We start from the raw sequence: 12,198 nt of genomic DNA, 5'->3' as shown, positions 1-12,198 counted from the left end.
CCGGAGGCGTATCAAAAGGAGCATAAAATAAAGTTACTTTGTCTTTCAATGTATTAAATAAATGATGTATTATATATTAATTCCCGCAAGGAATACGGGAATTAAGCCTCTGTTTATTTAGGGGTTGTTCTTATAGAAATATAATATTGAAATAATATTATGAAGGGTGTGGCATTTCAGTGACTGGAATATTTTTATTTTATAGAGTCGATTTTTAAAGAATTTATTGGCTTCAATCCCGATTATGAACAAGCGATTTTTGTAGAACATTGATCTCTAAGTATCTCCAATCCCTAACCACTATTCTTACCAGAAAAGGCACTATCAAGCCCTTACAATATTCCCTTAATTTCTTCCACATTAATAAAGCATCACGACAATGTGTCTGAAGGGCATTGTGTTCACAAAGCACTGACAAATGAATGATTCGGACGAGCTTTGTAACACCAATTGTGACTAAGGGTGTGGATTGCCCTTTTGACATTTGTGTATGATATATTTAGGTATTAGGGCCGGTTTCTGAATTGAGTATTTGACGTTGAGAACGTGACAAACTATACTTAAATGCTGCTTAAATATATTTTTGTATGGCATAAGCTTTCTCAATTCACAAGGCATTTAATGAATTCGTTGTAATACTTCGGTATTAAGGAGCTTGTTCAATGTAACGCGTACCCACCTAGCGCACACGCTCGTGCGGCAGCCTCGCGAGGCATCGTATGTTAAACTATTGACAGAAATACAGGAGTAAACATTAAAAGAAATACAATAAAAATTTAATATCTAAACCGCATGTAGAGTTCCTGGTTACTTCCGCTTTGGTAACAACAAAATATTAGTTCGACAATGAAACGATTACACTTCATTCACAGGTACCTAAAATATTCGTCATAATTACAATTGCCTCAACACGCCCGAGGTCATCGTCCCCAAATCACTCAAAAACACCTGAACCAAGCAAACAAACTCGAAAAATATCCAGTAGATCGTAAAACTAGCTACGTTATCGCATTAGACCTTTCAATTCCCTTCCACAAAGCATCCCCATATAATGACATTAGTCGCCGAGCGTCGATATAATTCGTACGTACCTTTGTGAAGAGTGTTCGCCGTCCGTTATTCGGCCTCTTTTCAAAGCCGATTTGCTACACTTAAATAAATACGCACATGAATTAAGACGCCAAATTCGATATACAGGCTGGGTATTAAGTGGTTGTGTTTATTTTTAGGGATTTATTTTACACGTGCGCTGTAAAACGTTATAACAACACGAGCATTTAACATGAACTATATATTTTATCTAGATAATGGTACATAATTACTATTCTTATTCTCTTACACGTGTCGGAACGAACTAATAATGTGTTTTTATTTTATTAAAACGTAGCTTTTATTTACAGGTTCCTTCAATCAAGTCAGAAAAGTTCGCGTATGAAGACCACTTTCTGATGGATAGATCGACGACCTGGTAGTGCCAAGAGTCACGGGATGCAAGTGTATTTGAGAGAGACCTTTATCCAGCTGTGAACATCCCAAGGCAGAAGATTATTAACTAATGGCCATCTTTTATTTCTGCATTTAGTGTCAAGATAGTTAATAAACTTATTGAAATATGTTAAACGCTTAATTTTTTATTTTCAACCCCTAAATGAACCTTCCATAGATACTAGCCACTAGGATGTACACAAAATATTTTATATGCTTTGTTGTAATTGCTAATTTTATGAAGTAAAAACATTTATGAACAGGTTTTTTAAGGCTAGAAAAATAATTAAAACTAATTAGACGCTAAATAAAAATGCCTTGATTACCATGTTTAAAAAGTGATAGAGTTATGTTTATAGAAGTTTTATACTTTTTAACGAACTCTTAACGCAACGTTTCTATTTTTTTTTTTTAATTATTCTATGAGGAGGATGAATTGAAATTCATTTTTACCATAAGACATTTAAAGGATAAAGATTTATTTCCAAAAATTGTATAGAATAGAGTACTAATTTGATCACTATCACATCACTAATATGAGAATAACTCGAATCAAAGCATGTTCATTGTTCATATTATATAATTATTTATAAGAAGTTCTTGTTAAGGTTAACAAATAGGAATAATGATAAATTGTGTTTTATTTTTCTTATTTTATAACATCCCAAACGTATTGTTACCTATGTTCTTTTTAAATAAAGAGAGCCTGCTCGAAAATTTTCTCCTTAACATTTATTTATTTATTTAAAAACACACACTAACATTACAGTTTCCCAATACGATAGTGGTTTTACATTTAATTGGTTACATTGATTATTATTACTTCTTTCCATTTATATCTTTACAGAGACATGGGCTATGCCGTGTTGACTCCGATATAACATGCTAGTTATTAATAATTTACAATATCGATACTTCCTAGAAGCCCATTTAATATAAACGTAAGCTATTATTTACAAGATTGCAATATAATCGCCGTTTTCCATATTCACAGAAAGTATTTAATCTAATTTTAAACATGTTTTTACTTCCTAATGTAAAAAAGTTGAACAGAGATATTACCTTGAACGGGGAGGTATTGCATCCTACTGAGTCTACTGTATTTCTAGGGTTAACATTGGATGAGAAACTACAGTGGGGAGCCCATGTCAACACCGCTGCAAGTAAGCTCAGTTCAGCTGCATATGCAGTCCGAAAAGTAAGGCATCTCACCGATGAAGATACGGCTAGATTGGTTTATTTCAGCTACTTTCATAGCATAATGTCCTATGGAATTCTACTGTGGGGCAAGGCTGCAGATATAGAAACTATATTTATCTTACAGAAAAGAGCCATTCGCTCTATATATAATTTACGTGCTCGGGACTCACTAAGAGATCATTTTAAGAATACTGGTATCCTTACTGTACCATCACAGTATATATTTAATAATATTTTGCATGTTCACAAAAACGCCGACTTACACACAAGAGTAGGAGATAGACACGATTATGGCACAAGGAACAGGAATAGAATTGAAATGCCATTTTTCCGATTAGCTAAGGTTAAAAATTCATTTATGGGTCAAGGTATACGCTTATACAATAGAATTCCTCTCAATATTAAAGAGTTTAGTAGTTCTAAATTTAAAACCTATATAAAAAATGTACTAGTTCAGAGAGCGTACTACAGTATTCAGGAATATATGGACGATAAAGACCCATGGAGGGTTGTCGCGTAAAAGCCACAGGACAGTTCTTTGGCATATTATAATATATTATTATGTATAAGTTAGATATAAGTTACATATTATGTAATATTGACATGATTTTAAAAGAGCAACTATGGAGTTTCTTGCCGATTCTTCTCCACAGATACTGCTTTCCGAATCGGTGGTAAATGTTAAAAATACTTATGTAATGACGATTCGAAAGTGCTACTAAATAGTAGTCTAATTGAATAAATGAATGTTTGAGTTTGAGTTTGAGTTTGAGTTTGAACAAGACTTCGTAGACGCAACTTACAAACCTCATGATTAAAACAAAGTCTATTTGATAGTCCACAAAATAATATTTTATTATGAAACTTAGAGTACACTGTGTTCGAGAACTTTCGACCGTAACAAGTTAGCTTAGGTAAAAATAGTTGCGTGGAATAACACTAGATGCTGATAGGAATTATTGATACAAACAATGTAAGATAATATTCTTGTTAACAACTTGGATAGGGAATGATGATAAGATTTGATAAAATCTTTTCGAAAAACATTTCTTTGGTAAATACCTCAGTACTTTTTTATTGAACACTAGTCGCTCGCCTTCTTACAGTCTGGGAAGACAGAAGAGATTTTTCAGTTTCTTTTTTATGTAAATAAAACGAATTTTCTAAGTTATAGGAGTAAGTTTGACTTGTCCTTATATCACATAGATAAAATAGATTAAAAAACATTTTAATTCAATTATTATTAGTTTTTTGGTAGAGAAGGTTGATTACAAATTTTTATCACTACTGATAAACCTGTTTATGTAAAAAGTTCTTATATTTAAAAGATTAAATGAGTTATTGTATAAATGTAAGCAAGATGTCGCCTAAACGGAATGCTTAAGTTACTAAAAGTTTCCACGAATTCGATCCCAATCAAAATAAATTTATTATTGTTTAAGGATAGATGAAAGTCGATTTAATTGAAGTGTTTGCGCCTTTTAGCAAATAATTACTTTTATGTTATTAATTATTCTGGTACTTATACATATTGTTTGCTCTAAAATAAGTTCTTTTGTTAAGTTTATCAAGAATGTATTGATGTATAGAGGAAAAATTTATGTCGTTTTATAACTTATCGGATAATTTGGAAATAAAAATTTAGACAGGAGTAAAGTATTGATATCAGTAAATTTTAAAAGCAAATAACGCTAGAAGTTAAATCTTCATCTTGTGTACATATTCAAAAACGATAAATCGATAGTTAATAACAAAAAAACTATGGATATACATAATAGTGTATGTGTGTGAAGGTTTCCTCCCCGTTACCAAAAAAGTGTGTGTGTGTGTGCATTTTGTGTCACATTAAAATTCAATACAAACTACAAACAACATTCATAATATACATCTAAGAAATTGAGTAGGTATAGTATTCCAATGCTGTCTCCCAAAGCGCCTGCAAACCCTTCACTGGAAAATCGATTCCAATAATCGAATCACGATTCGTCTAATCGATTCGCTGAAGATAGGCGATACTTCCGCTCTTGGCTTTACGATTTCCGCAGCGGAACCAAGATTTCCTATACAGGTAATCACTTATCCGGCCTTTGAATAGTGTATATCAGGGGATTGACTTGATTAATGAATTGAATATATTATGGTAATGACGTAATGAAAAATTTCTCTTTTTCGTATGTAGCTTCTCGTCAAGCTATGTAGGAGCATACTATAATTATATTACTCTGAAATGACTTGAATAGAAAGCTTTCTGATATCGAATTTCGTAAAATGTTATTGGTGACATTGGTTATAGGATGTTGTTGATTGATATTTTTATTTTGAAGTAGGTAATGAATAAAGTAAGACATATTGATGATTTTAACTGGGGTACCTATTAAATGTATAATGTATTTTAGAATGAGAAAGGCGTTTTTAGAAACTAAAAACAGAGGTTTATATTTTATCAAATTTCATATTATTACTGGTTTTGTACAGAAACGGATCGAAAAAAAATATCGAGAGGTAAAATATATTATCAAGTTAGAGTTTAGACCTACAAGTTCTATTCATTTTATTCATATTTTTTCATGCATTGTATTTCTGGCTATTATCATATCCGCAATAATAAAAAGCACCCAAATTATCACTCCCATCCTTATACAACGTGTTTTATAGCTACGATTTATATAATATTTCCTGTTATTGCTGCAGAGAAGCACTCGCTACAAAATAAATAACATTTAATAGTAGTACAATTAAATTTATGTCTTCCATTAAGGACATTCTGCAAAGGAAACTAAAAGGGTTAAGCGTTTAATTGTCTAACGCAGAAATAATTGCTGACTTTATTAATTTAACTTTCATTGTAAATTGTTGCTCTTTCAATGAAGTCAGGGAAAGGAATATAAAGTCGGTATAGATTTTTATTTAGTACTGGCGAGTTGGCGACTCGCGCTTTGCGGTATGCAGTGAAAAATACGTGGCAGAGCATAAAGATTTTATCATTTATTTCGTATTATTAATTACTCCTAGATTTGTTTTATTTACCTTGTAAATAGATATTAAATGTAGTCATTGGAAACAGCTTATCGATAGGCATCAAATTTTACCATCTCACATAATAGAGTCTCGTATTACAGTGACTAGTTACTGCGTGTACGTAGGCTAGAACACAATGATTTTAGGGTACGACCTTGAAATATATCATAATTTTAATATTTTGGTTATAAAATATCTAAGAGGTAGTTAATACTCAATTAACCGAAAACATGTTATGAAGATTCTTTAAATGTATCTCTACAATTACAGTCGTATTAACATTCCTTTTCAGTAAAAATGGTTCTTTCAAATTTATTACTTAACAAGCTATTATTTAGTTTTATTCAAATTATAATATTATTTAAATGCTTTTTATAAATGAGAAATTCGATTACGCCTCGTAATTAAATTTATTTATTTTATTTATTTATTTATGACACTTCATTGTACATGTAAGAGAAATTTAAAATAAATGAATACATAAAATTAAAAAGTGTACAATAGGCGGCCTTATTGCTTAAATTCAATCTCTTCCAGGCAACAATAAATGTTCTATTCTTAAAAAAGTTTAAAAAAAGCTTTTCAAGAAATGAGTAAATAGCACACGAAGGTCCACAAAATTCTAGTATCCTTAAAGTATCCAATACTAAGCAAGAATTAATAAAAAAAGCAAATGATGTGACAATAGCGAGGGACACAGAAATGTTTCGGACAGGGGTACTTTAATAAATATTCAAACGGAGGTTCGGTGCAAACGACGGGGGTGGTCCACCCTCGCGATTTATCTTTGTTGAATTAAAAATAAACGCAGCTAAATATACGTATAAGATTTTACTCATATTTGTGATTTTAAGGGCTACAATGTTTGTTTTTATAACCTACTTTTGTTTGTTTTTGGTTGGGAAATTTGTACTGATTTTTCTGTAGGTACGCTTTTAGTATGGTATGTTCGTCAATAAATATTATGATTTGCTTGTTTTATTGATGTTTATTATAATTCTTGTTGCTTTTTATTAAACTCCTATGTAATATTAAAAAAGTTTCATTAAATAGCCTGTGAAAAATTCCGTGTAAAATATCCTCTGATATAATAATTATAAGATGTGATATCTTCTCATCTCAATGATAACTTATTGCATCAATGTCAAAATCTTAAATTTAGATATAATGAAGTTTAGTTCCATGCTTCTCAAAGATAAAAACACCCATTATTTTAATTCGTACCGTGCAAATTCACATAGATAACAGTCCATTTGACTTGCATATTCCACGGAATATCAAAGCGACAGTCCCGGAACATTCTGGATACAATAAACCCTGGTTCCTGCTGACTCAACAATATAAACGATAAGTCGAAGAAATTCTCATATTTGGTGCTTTGGAACAGCTGTCGGCTTGCTGATGTTAGATAAATTCTGAGGAAAATTATTTGTACGTACTCGATATTTTTGGGTTGTTAATATTTTCTAGGTTTAAATTGGTAGTTTAATTTTCTATCGTTTGGTATTGAACTTTAGAATAATTTTGTCAGAATAATAGACTATCCAAGAATACAGTGAAAATGGGATGAAAATAATCTCTACATTGTGCGTATGACAATAGGTACATAAATATATTTATATATATTTTAAGATGTAAGGGCAATTATTGCATTATAATTAAATGCATTCAAAGATTTAAATTAAAATAGGTTAAAATAATGTCTACATTGAGCGTATGACAATAAATATAAGTTAAACATAGTTTATTTATGAATATTTTAAAATGTAAATGCAAATATTTCCTACATCTTGCCTCTACAATCCCTATAGAAATGTAAAATGACATTATTCTCTTTACTTAAAAAATAATATGCAATATTAAAACTACAACAACAAATTTCGTACTAGAACTTTATAATATGACAATATTTACCTTAAGTGTACAAAAACGTGTCAAAGACGAGTACACAGTGACGAGTGAAAGCCCGCATAGGGATCAAAGGTACTTATGACTGACGTACATGTAAAATTTCATATTTGTTTTATTACAAACTTTGAGCATTGGATTATAAAGTTTAGGAATCCCGATGTTAAAGCAGTTTAATCTCCAAAATATGGCAACTTATTATGAGTATGTTTCGTTTCACGTCTTGTGTTAAATATTTTGTATAGAATCGGAAAATCGTTTTTTTTTTTTGGAATAAGTTGAAAATTGTATAGTAGAGTTTATATATGAAACTGAGAAAGAATATGTCGTAGAGGTCTTTAAGGGACCATGTTTAAATGATGTTTTTGATATTCTGTATTTAATTTCATATTGTAACATTTTATAAGTTCATTAGAATAATCTTGAGGTATAGGTAAAATTGTTTCAGTATTTGATTTATCGAACAAAACGTCAATCTTTATGCAAATACATTTGTATTAAAATGCTGTTATTCGGTTAACTGTTACTTAAATATTGTAAAATCGACCCCAAAACCTTCAAAATTCCCATTAAGTAGCTATTCTCCATAAATTCATTTCCATAATACCTCAAAAATTATGCAAAGTGGCTTTTTAAACCGTTATTTTATACATTGAAAATTTTATTATTTTCTCCAAAAAATAACTTTTTAAAGCAAGAAACGGCTATTTTTATTTTAGTTAAATTACAACTAGAACACAAGTATTAATATTCACACTGACCTATCCTCTAATTTTGTTTCTTTACGGTACTTATGAAATAAAGTGTAGTTAATTAACAAAAATATTCGCTACGTAGTTTTCATCGCAATTAACGTATGCAGCTGAATTCAGAAGAGGTCCAACCTAGATACAACAATACATGATTTTTTTAAGTTAGATTTCACGAGTGTTGTATTGAGATACTAAAAAGTATAATCTTAATATATATATTATATAAATGTCGTGTCACAATGTTTGTCCTCAGTGGACTCCTAAACCACTTAACCGTTTATAATAAAATTCGCACACCATGTGCAGTTCGATCCAACTTGAGAGATAGGATAGTTTAAATCTCAAATCGTTTTAGAGAAAGGGGGTGAAGCCAAGGGCGGTAAGCTAGTGTTATTATAAATACATAGCTTAATGTATTTATAAGTACATTTGTGACTAAGGCATTAGATTGAAAAATGTAGCTTGCGAATTGTGAAACTTCAGCTAATAAAACAACTCACAGAAATTGTAGAGATAATAAAATTAAAAATTGTATGTTTCTGGATGTGGTGAACAGTGATGCGTTCAAGTTCCATTTCTCTGATAGACTAAACAGCTACAAAAAAGTATGAATGCATCTATTACGAACAAACGAATGTCGAACGCACATGTGGAGGATTATAATATGATTACGCCTTGAATTATTTGAAATGAGAATTATTAAAATATTTTAATTAATTTCCAAACAAACAAGAATAGTATTATACCACTAACAATCACGTTTACTAAATTTAAACCCAGCGATGAAACATATTATTAAAGTTTAAAAATAACCGTTTCATTAATATTTAAAAAAATTTGCTTCTTTTTTATATCACAATAGTTATTTTAAGACCCATTTTATTCAGTATGAATGGCCGAAACGCATTTTTAATCGTAGAATAAAACCGGTATATTGCTAAAGGTGAATTCAATACAACGGGCTCTTACATCCGAGTTATTGATTTCAAACTGTGATTGGCTGTTGATTTGATTTGCCAATTGCATAGCCACTTATCGGCTTAGATCGGAAATTCAAGGGTAAATTTAATTTTTCTTGAGCTCCGGTGAAATGGAGAATTATAGGTTTTGCCTTCGCTTTTAATTTAAACATTGAAATGAAATTTAAAATTCAAAGTTTTATAAATATAAATACACGTTTATGTATATGTTTAAAGACATTTTCCGTAGTATATTGTGTGAGTTACAATGGTATAAATTCGCGTAAAGCAAAGAAAGATAGAAGGCAAATAATTAATTAATTCTCATATAAAAAGGTACAATAATTATGATGGGAAGTCAACAATGGAGGAAAGTTATTTACTTAATGTTCAGTTATTTGTTTTCTACGAGATTTTATTTGTTTCTTTGTGTAAATTAAGCAGCAAACCGTTGGGTTTTGAGATGAATTGTTTCAATATTTATTTGTTTTGTAAGACGTTGATTAGGTGGTTATTTACATATACAATTATGAATTAAAAATTTACCTTTATGGTATAAAAATGAGTCTTATTTTCTCTTTAACAGTTTTACTTTAATTAATAAAGTTTATACGTCCAGAAATTTTACACACAAATATATAACTTTACAGTTTAAAAACTAATACTGATAAAATTTTAACTATCAGTATTTCTAAAGTTTTTGATCAACGTTGAAAATGACGATGTATTATTACAAGCTCTATACAACTCAAATTATTTTCATAACTTCAATACAGTTTTTAAGCGAATGTCGCCTAAATGATAATTGTAATTCAAGACTCAATTTATAATTACGATTTTTGGATGCACAAAAAGTACCTAACCTAAAAATGAACATTTAGGTTACTTTTGTGTATCGAACCAGCCCGAAATTTAACCGCCCAAAAGGAGATGCTCAAGTTTTCCATCAATTATTTTTTACGTAATTATTACGCAGTATACCAAATATGTAGTATTTATCTTATGTTTGGTGTCTAAGGTTGCATTGACAAAATTGACAAATTGGAAGTAATAAGTTTTTGTATGTTTGTTTAAATAGAAATTTTTTACGTTATTGAAAAAGCATGCAAATTAAAAACTCTTACATTGCAATTTGTGAATGTGAATTTTTTAATAGTGTATTTGAGAATTTTATATTTTTATAAGACTTAATCGTATTTATTTATTACTTTCAATATTATATCTTATCAATGAACGTATTTTTAATGTATGATATGAGTCTTACATATAATAACGGTTATAGTAATAATGTCGCCCACGATGAATGAAGGCGTGAATAAAACGTGTTTATCGTAATATTTTGAGACGCTTAGTAATAATTATAGTATTAAAACACATTTTGAACATTAAGTATGATAATTATTGTACTAATAACATATAAAACATAATTTTAACGTTTGAACTAATTGTGTTACCATATAAAAAAGTAGAACGGCCTCTACCAAAAATTTCACGTCTTTCATTGATTTTTTCACTCGTGTCAGCATAAAGTACGATTTGCCCGGTTTCACGTTGCAGTACCTTTTTAAAAATTCACAGAGTTCTATGTGGATAGAAATTAGGACACGTGAAGTATTATGTTGAGCGGGCGAGCGTTACCTATTTAAGAGTTGATGGTTTTTGAGGTTAAAAGACAAATCGTACTTACAATGGAGCGCGAGGGGGCCACATAGCCGAGAGCGTACGAGATCGCACCCGCCGCTCGGCTGCGCCTCCTTGCTACCGCATCACGCAAACCCAAATAAGCCGCGCGTGCTACAGCCGCGCGCGATACAACCGCCAGCTTCCGCGCGTCGCCGCCGCGTGCAGTCCACGTATCGCAACCCCCAACAGTCCGACTGCCAACAATTCACAAACAATCACTATCCATTCGTAAATAAGCAGCCGTGCCGCCGAAGCTGAGCCGGCACGCGCTCGCACGCTGTCGCATTGCAGGAGACGTCCTAACGTCTCGCATGAATATTACATTTTACATTCTGGCGGATCGATGATACTCACATTAGCATGCCAGCGTAGCGTGTGTTAACTAACGTAAACAAGAACGATCATTGTCGTCACATGGGCCGGCCCGGCGAGCGTTGGCCGGGCCGCAAGCTGCCACCGCGGCGAGCGGCGTCGCAGGTGAAATGAGCGGCTTCGGTGCGGGGCGCGAGCGTCGGAGGCGACACGCGCGTTTGGCACTGCAGGCCGCCACTGAGGAGGGGCGGCCCGGGCGCGATCCCCGCGCGGACCCCCGCGCCGCCCTACCGCCATGTGCCCGGAGATCGGCTGCTTAGGGCTGCCCCAACTGCGTTACACTTATCTAACATTATCCTGAAAATATCTCACCTCTATTCCTAGTATGAAATTGAATATATCGTCTTAGTTATCATTCACACGTATATTTAAAAGCTCAAAACTCATAAGGCATAATATTACAGGTCTAGAAAATATCACTACAGAGCATCCAATCATCGATTGAAATCACCTAATTTTTTTTTCAAAAGCTTAACTCTATATCACAAATATTTATTAAAGTAGAGCCTTAAATTTGTAACCGCAGCCCTAAAACATGAGTGGTGCGTTCGTAGCAAGCGAAGTATCCCGAAGCTAGCCGAACGGCGCGACTACGGGTGCGCCCGAACGCGCTCGACTGACGCCGCCCAGTCGATAAGGCCGTCTCCTCTCACTGAACAAAGACAGTAACCTATAATAATTACATTTAATTAAGGATAACCGTACTATTTCGTCGAAAAGTATATCGCAGTGCAGGTTTAATACACAATTGAGCGAGTTTTAATTGAAAAATCGTAGCCACGTGCGCGCGCTCGTAGCGTCTCATAGTTACGCTACGGTAA

The 12,198-nt window shown here is 32.3% G+C and overlaps 1 protein-coding gene across 1 annotated transcript in view; it reads right to left on the bottom strand.

The window, feature by feature from the left end:
* The window catches only part of LOC123698597 (acetylcholine receptor subunit alpha-like 1), a 204,427-nt gene extending 193,001 nt beyond the window's left edge, over positions 1-11,426 (bottom strand). Inside the window, exons 1-2 of the mRNA XM_045645306.1 lie at positions 11,360-11,426; positions 11,010-11,199 (exon numbers count right to left, since the gene is read on the bottom strand). The gene's annotated coding sequence lies outside the window, so the exon portion shown is untranslated. The remainder of the gene's footprint in view (positions 1-11,009; positions 11,200-11,359) is intronic.
* Positions 11,427-12,198: the final 772 nt, after the last annotated feature.

The sequence above is a fragment of the Colias croceus genome, chromosome 16 (assembly GCF_905220415.1).
Source record: "Colias croceus chromosome 16, ilColCroc2.1".
Lineage (NCBI taxonomy): Eukaryota > Metazoa > Arthropoda > Insecta > Lepidoptera > Pieridae > Colias > Colias croceus.
The sequence above is the reverse complement of the archived record's forward strand: the minus strand, read 5'-3'. Positions and strand labels throughout refer to the sequence as shown.